Consider the following 7,179-nt stretch of genomic DNA (forward strand, 5'->3'; position numbering starts at 1 on the left):
ATATATGTATATATAGTTGACCGTAAAAATTGATATATAAGAAGATGGTCAGGGTTGAGGTCAAAAGTGAAACAAAAATAGTTTACAACTATTTATTTATTTATATATAATATTTTTTATATTTAAAATTCATTCATTGTTACGAGACAAACGGTTGTGCAAAGAGGTAATTTGGTCAGAATGAACTTTGACCGCCAGATTTTTATCCAATTAAGCGTACTCACCTCATGGGGCTGTGTGAACTCCGAAGGGCTCCCGAACCCACAAGGCTGGGCTCACGGCTACAGTGAAACAAAAAAATTATAAATAAATATAAACACATAATAATATATCTTTATGTTATTCATCTTTACGTTTTAATTTTTTTTTTATGTTAGTTTGTTTATATGGATGTCATTTTATACCTCCATCTTTGAATCTGTTTCATTTACCAGTCATTTTTATACTCTTGCATTTGCTTTACCTTCTCTGACTTTTCTTTATTTTAGCACTAATGAAGACATTCAGTGTGGGTCAAAAGATGGGCCAGGTTGACACTGTATCTTAATTGTATTTCCTGACTGTGCAACCCCCATCGTCTTCTAGTTCCCCTTTGTGATCATATATATATATATATATATATATATAATTATTATTTATAAATAATTTGGCGTGATAATGATTTGTAAAGAAACCATACTTTAACATAACACTCCATAAGGTCCTGTAGCCATTTCTTTTTCAGATGCCTCAGATGATTATGGTTTATTAATTAGGTTCAAGAGCTAGAAACTAGTGTTGGGTATGAAGTTTATAATGAAAAAATATGTGTTTATATGCCTTATTTTAGCTATTTATTGCAGTTTTATAATTTAAGTCTTTTTTTTTTTTTTATGTAATATGAAATGGAAATCATATAACAATAGGCTAATTATTAGTTTCGACTTCCAACATTTTTGGAAAAATTAGAGTGAAAGTATGTAGAAAGAAAGTTGGAGTCGCTACACTTACGCTTACTACTAACTGCTCAGGAGGAATTGAGAAAAATCTTAGAACCGTTTAGCTGTGGGGAAAGTTAATGGCAGGGAGTAGTTAATTTTACCACAGTACACGGAGGGATAAATATTTTTGTCTTCCCGCTCCCTCAAAGTGTAAGAAGGCTTCCGAGGTTTCCACATTGAAAGTTCTCAACTTATTAAGTATCAATTTTACTTAAAGCAATCAAATTAAGTATTTAAGTTATTTTCTCGAAATATATTCTAAAACCAAACAATAGCCAAGTGTGATATACTTAATGATGATAGTTCGATTATACTATCCATGTCAGTGGTTCCCAAACTTTTTTCACTGGGGCATCCTTCTGGGTTAAAAACATTTATCCTTAGAATGATTGAATATTTAGGACATTTGTCCCAGAATAAAATTATTTAGAAATTAAAACTTAATTTAAAATTAAGCAGAAAAAGAAAATGCTGAAATGTGCTACATATTTTAATTAATAATTATAATTATATATAATAATATACATAATATAAATCCACTTAGGGACCACTGGCGCATGTGTTATGAGTTCTGCTTCACGGGCTTGATTCTGAACAGATGACAGTCCAAGTTAAAATGAATGATCCTGGTTATTAGGTGACACGCGAATGCTAAAATATCACATATTTTTCCAAAACGTAAGTTGATGCTGTTTTTCACACTCTTTTAAACCTCAATTTTTTTTTTTTTTATTATTATTAATTTTAATGATAAATATTATTATCAAGTTAAAGAATTTGAGGTTTTACGTTTCAAGCAAGATAATAAGCAAAAAAAATATTTGTTCGTCTATTGTTACAAATTATCCTCCGAGACTACTGTGCCAATTTTTTTTTATTTTTTGGACCATAGTCAAAAATAACTCCACGATGATCTTCGGAATTGGTCATTAACACCCGCTAATTTTTCGATGTTCTTTTCTTGTCTTAGCATAACGATTTCGTAAAACTATTTTATTGTTTATCATCAGTGGATATAATAAATAATTACTTTAAATAATAAACCATTGTTGCAGCGTTTTTAAATTTTAATTATTGCGTTAGTATATAAACTCCATCCTGTGATGGAATGGAGGGTTAATATCATTTTTTTTCGATTTGTCCATCGTACTAGGAGAACATAAAACTCCCACAGAGTAGCATCTTACCTAAAGAACTAGATACTAAATTATTCTTCGTTTATGTAAACCAAAACCTAAAAGTCACATACAAACTCCTTCTAAACTTGTGTAACTTTGGCCTGTTTGATAATGTTAAATGCAAAAAACATACTCTGCGTAGTTATGTTCTGTATTATTAATTTATATAAATGCTTTTTAATTATTATCTTTATTGTGTATCGATGTTTTTATATCTAAGCTATTTATTGTACTCTATTTCTACGGGCGTCACCCCCTAAGCCATACAAATATATCATTATTATTATTGTTACTTATTCAATGAGATAAGCTGGAAAAATGAAAAAAAAAAATAACTTTTCCGATTTCATTTAATTTTCCTCTTTTAATTTTAAGGCCTCCTTGGTCCCCTAAAATCCTAAGCTCTCTTGTTCTAAGTTTACTCAACTGTTTTCCATTAAATTCTTGGAGTGTATAGTTAAAATAATCATGTAATGGGAAACGTTTCGTTAAAAGAAGTCTTTCTTGGTGCAGGCTGACAAAATAATTAAGAAAGAATTTTTTTTCTCAAATCATTTTTAAGTTTCTGGGCTCGACATGATAAGCAATTTTAGATCTATAAGATGTATATGTTATTGGAAATAATTATCATTTTAAATACATTTTTCAATTTCTTGTATTTATAATTATAAATAATTATCATGTTTAAAAGGCCTCGAAAAATCTGTTTTTGCAAATATACCGACTCAGTTTAGTGATTAGTTGAAAACCGTATTACTGAGAAAAGGGCTATATGATTTAGGAATACTAACTTCTTATTGAAGGCATATATCTAATATAAAAACTTATACGTAATGTATAATCTGTATAATTTTTATGTTGAGCGTTTTGGTAGGTTCGCTCTAAGCTTCCTAACTTTTTTGATCTTTCACCAGTCTGTCCGAGTTTCTATCTGACATCGGTAAGCAATGAAGATTTAATTAAGTACGAATAAGGCGTTCATTTATAAACATTCCACTCTAGTATAAATATTTATTAACAACATTATATAATTATTGAAAAGAATCGTTACTAATTTATTTTAAGTTAATTATGATTAAATTAAAGAAGCATATATCAACTTGCTCAATTTAAATATAAACTTATATTGGCGCACTATACTTAATTTATGAACGTTGTTTTGCAAGAAGGGGTGAGAATTCAACGATTAAAATAAAATTCACTATCTGTTACTTTTCTATATCTAGTTTTTGTTTAATAAATCTTTTTAAAAAAATTTTAATGATAATTAATTACATCGCTCTAGCTTTAATAATTTAGAAAAACTACGATCGATTTTCGATCATCAAAATTGGAGGCATCTATGATGATCGTTTAATAATCGTTTTAATAAAAAGTGGACAATGATGCGTAGAGAAAAATCAACGCAGGAAAAAAAAATGATGAAACTTAGAGAGCTGTTAATAATCTAATATTGTTAACTGTATATTTTATTCAAAGGATTTTACCTTGATCTAAGCAAAAAGTGCCTGTAAACATAAAAATGTATATACCGTTATTATTCTGTGCGTTTTTCGTCGCCATTTCGGTAGCAATTTTCGCACTGATGTCAGTTCTGCTACGGATTTATATTTCATCTTGTTGAATAATATACGCAACATCTTCTTCCTAAAAGGCTTTTGACGTTGTTGTTCTCATAAAAATTTCCGCGTTCACATCTCTTCAGAACTACGGAAGTTGATAGTCTCGTGTTCAGAGTGCTAGTTTGAATTGAGTGACTGTATGATAGAATACGCATTTTAGAGTGTTTTATTTATAAATATTCTAAATATCATCTCTAATAAATATTCTAAATATCAAAACTCGATTGGCTAAGAGCTTGATCGATTACGAATTTCGAAATTAAACTCGGTAGGTGTTACAAGAGAAGGTTATTAGTGGTAAATTTAAATTAATTGGTTATAAGTTGATTACACGAATATCATCATTTTTTTAGATTACACGAAATCATTTTTGTGCGATTGCACTTCTGTTTCTTATCTCCGAATTCCCCCAAACCTCTACAAAAATTCGAATCATGGAAAAGGCATTTAAATAACAGTAATTGTCAGTACAAATATAATCTTATTTTTCGAGGTTTTTTCGAACAAAATTGCACGTTTTTCTCTTCTTGGGCTAAATTTTTATTTTTTGGTTGCATAAAATTTCATTCTTGAACTAAATTTATCATATTATACACTAATAGTTGTATATATGCCAATTTTTATTCATATTAATTTCATTTTGTTATATTTATTCTTATTTAATTATATATAAATTAATAAATTTTAAGTAAAGCAATGCTTTAATTAACATTAATAAACAGCCGAATCCAATCTAAAAAAAAAACCAAAAAAACCACAAGATGAAACACAAGTGACGAATTGTCTTGGAATTGTATCAATCAGTGGTTTCGTGTCACTATGAAAAAACCTCTCTAGAATAAGCTTGTTATAGAGAACGGTCAGTGTAATTGTTTTTAGCTTGGATTCCCAGTCCGCTTCCAGCCTTTTTTTGTAATTAGTGAAAAATATTTTTATAATATATAATTTTAAAAAATCAACTCATTTTTAATTGAACTCGTTAAAGTTTTTCTTCATTGACTCATTTCTTGTGTGGAACTTGAGGACAAATTTTCTTGGAAGAATATTGTTAAACACTCCTTTCTACATAGTCCTTGTATTCAAAAATTTAAAATTGAGGTAGTTTTATGAAGTTAAAATCAAATAATTAAATTTAATATTAGCCTTCATGATAGGGAATATAAAATTATTTAATACAAAATTAGTTTCCTCATAGCTCTTCAATTATTGATAAAATTTTAGGATTAATCAGTGAGTTTTTGTGTGTGTTTGAATAAATTTAGAGAATATTTACCAAGTTTAATTTAAATCAAACAAGGTTATGTAAGCTTTCCATGCATTAACATTATAAATTAAATTACAAAGTTTATTATTGCTGGTTCTGGATGTTATATGCACATTTTGGGTTTTTATTGCACAATCTGTGTATTTTGCTGCACATAAAACCGGTCTCTATTAGTTAAAAATCGTTTGTTTTTTTCACCCTATGAATAACAAATAACAAATATAGACTATAGTAGAATTGTTCTACAAGGCTCATTTATAGTTATAGCTTGCTAGATAGCTTCTATAAAGAGTTAGTACAATTTCTTAAGTTAATGCTGTCATTATAAGTTTTCTATTGATATAACCTAGAAGTGGCGCGGGGCAGATGCTATACACCACCTATAGTGCTAGTGCCAGGACAGAGGCACGCAGACGGATTTTATTAAATATAAATCTGTTAATAGGTTTATTATCTATTTTTCAATAGTTCTAGTAAAATATAGATCACAGTATAGATATTTCTCGCAATCCATTCTTATATATTATTCCTCTTTTCATCTTCCATTTAATATAAAATTTAATCTAAAATATTTTATACCCTCTCATTGACTGTAGGGTTTGATTTTTTTATTATTCACCATTTGTCTTTTTATCTAAATATGGATCTAATGTTTCAATCAATGCATACATTTATAGTATTGAAGTATCTTACATTATTTTTTTAATGAGAATGTATAATTACATTTTCTTTTCAATTAATATTACTAAGTTAATTTAAAAAATAAAATAAGCCCATTGTGGACTCAAATAGCTGTAGCAGGTTTTTCCTTGCATGAGTTATTGCGATAAATGAGAACGTTTGAAGTAGAATACAATAAAATAAAAATACAGCAGCTAACAACAACCAGCGAATGTTTTGCAACTATCTGTGAAAACCTTTTACAACAATTCCTACCTTTTATAAACTAGAAAAATAACTGATATAATTTTTTTATAAAATGCTTACACCTATTTAATCACATTCTGTCCAATAGATTTAATCAGAAAATTTGACTATTAGTTCCAAAAACACAAATACGCAATAATTAAAAAAAAATAGAATTTCCAAAAAATCTTTTATAATTGAAGCGCGATCCAAATAATAGTGATTTTTTTTTAAATAATTAATTTTGTAAACAAATAAAATAATACAGATTTATAAGGTCTGATAAAGTAAAATTTATATCATTTTATGTATTATTATATTTTGTAGTCGTAATGGAAATAGAAATTTTGATCTTCTTAAGTGTATTCAATATTGTGAAACTTCAATTTGGCTGAGGTACATACCATTCCATTACTTTTTCATCCCTATTTTCCTTCTTCTTTCCTACTTTTTTTTCTGTAAATTGTTATGAGAAGCACTCATCCTCACAACATATATTATTTACAAATACTACTAGTATTTACTAAATTGCTACCTAGAAAAAAATACATACATTGGAATATAAACATATTCCTTTTTTTATTTTTTAGTTGATAAAATATCTTAAACAATGACATATTTTTTTTATATTTTTCTTTTAAGGCTTCCGTGGTAACCCTCTATTATCTTAATTTGTGTTCATTTTTCCTGGTTATCTCATCTTCATTTCTCTGACGTTTCTGGTGAATCATTTCTTCCTTTTCTTCTCCGTGACGTAATATGAATGTTTCAAGTTAAGAAAAAAAATAAATGCTCACGGTCATAATATTTTGTAGTTCTTGAATTGTTTTTGTTTTCCCGATTTGAAGAAGATATTCTTTAATAGAAAGCTCGTTTGTGCTTTTTTCGGAATTTTCTTATTTCACTTCAAAATTTGCTTTATCAAAAATCTACAAAACTGGGCGATGCCCTTGTGGCTCACCTAGCCTCTACTAAAATAGAACCTGATTATCACTGGTAATGCCCCAGTATGTTTAGTTTATCTTTCTGTAGCTCTGATATCGATCAATTCATCTCTTGTGATACCAATTGGTCAAAAATAACTATTCTCCAATCTTTATTTTACCCTTAGGTTTTTTGAGAAAATTAATTTATGTCCTTACCAGCTGTACTCTCTTGAGTTTTAATGATTTTTAAATTATTCTTTTAAAATATATGTATATATAGTTGACCGTAAAAATTGATATATA

The 7,179-nt window shown here is 28.1% G+C and overlaps 1 protein-coding gene across 3 annotated transcripts in view; it reads left to right on the forward strand.

The window, feature by feature from the left end:
• LOC106687992 (uncharacterized) overlaps nucleotides 1-7,179 on the forward strand; it is a 278,550-nt gene that overhangs the window by 189,541 nt on the left and 81,830 nt on the right. The window lies entirely within an intron of this gene.

Source organism: Halyomorpha halys, unplaced genomic scaffold, assembly GCF_000696795.3.
Source record: "Halyomorpha halys isolate HHAL.00 unplaced genomic scaffold, Hhal_1.1 Scaffold1035.1, whole genome shotgun sequence".
Taxonomy (NCBI): domain Eukaryota; kingdom Metazoa; phylum Arthropoda; class Insecta; order Hemiptera; family Pentatomidae; genus Halyomorpha; species Halyomorpha halys.